This window comes from Chrysochloris asiatica, unplaced genomic scaffold (genome assembly GCF_000296735.1).
Source record: "Chrysochloris asiatica unplaced genomic scaffold, ChrAsi1.0 scaffold00242, whole genome shotgun sequence".
In the NCBI taxonomy this organism is placed as follows: Eukaryota; Metazoa; Chordata; class Mammalia; order Afrosoricida; family Chrysochloridae; genus Chrysochloris; species Chrysochloris asiatica.
Genome location: NW_006408760.1, coordinates 3,778,396 through 3,779,501, shown reverse-complemented (window position 1 = coordinate 3,779,501; position 1,106 = coordinate 3,778,396). Strand labels below are relative to the sequence as shown.

The window sequence follows — 1,106 nt, the reverse complement described above, 5'->3', positions numbered from 1 at the left end:
AAGATGGAAGGAAGCTTTTTCCTGGCAAGCAAATTCTCTTTTGTGTGCTTCTTGGATTCTGTTTGTTGCATGGCCTCCAAACACTCGTCTTTGCTCTTGCCTCAGATGAAGAAGCCTAATCTGCAAGAGACTTTGGCCTCTCTGAACTTGCTAAAGGGAGAAAAATAACAGCAGGAAGCAATTGAACGTATTGATGAAGTACAAAATTAATGAACAAGCCAGTGAGATTTTAGAAGTAGAACAGAAATATAACAAGCTCCGCTAAACATTCTTCCAAAAGAGATCAGAATTGATTGTCAAAATCCCAAACTTTTGGGTAACATTTGTCAACCATTTGTCCACAAGTGTCTGCGTTGCTTGGGAAGGCACTGCATTGTTTGACCAGAGTTGAAGTGACAGAATTTGAGGATATTAAATCAGGTTACAGAATAGATTTTTATTTTGATGAAAATCCTTATTTTGAAAATAACGTTCTCTCCAAAGAATTTCATCTGAATGAGAATGGGTGATCCATCCTCAAATTCCACTGAAATCAAATGGAAATCTGGAAAAAAAACTTGATGAAACAGTCCAGTCAAAAACAGAATAAAGCCACCAGGAAGAGGCAGTATGAAGAATCAGAGAGCTTTTTTATCTGGTTTATTGATCATACTGATGCAGGTGAAGATGAATAAGGAAAGATGATATTTGGCCAAATCCATTACAGTACTATTTGGTTCCTCATATAGATGATGATGAAGAAGGGGAAGAAAAAGAAGATGATGATGGTGAAGAAGAAGAAGGTTTGAAGATACTGACAAAGAAGGGGATGAAGGTGAAGGAGCAGAAGATGAAGATGATGATGAAGGAGAAGTGGATGAAGGAGAAGATGACTAATAAAACCACTGAAGGATTCCAACATTTTACATTTTTTCTTAAGTCCCTGGGAGCAAGTTGCAGTCCTCCCCCCTGCACTCCCACCCTCCTTCCCTTTGCTCAATTGCTCTGTTATTTAGGTCTCTTTTCTCTCCTCTATACCATAGTTCTCAACTTATTTGGGGGGAAATGTCTTGAGAAGATACAATGGGAAAAGGTTCTTTACCCTTTCCTGTTCCCAAATTAATTTT

At 38.2% G+C, this 1,106-nt stretch overlaps 1 pseudogene; it reads left to right on the top strand.

The window, feature by feature from the left end:
- The first annotated feature begins 69 nt into the window (after nucleotides 1-69).
- LOC102821759 lies at nucleotides 70-876 on the top strand (annotated as a pseudogene).
- Nucleotides 877-1,106: the final 230 nt, after the last annotated feature.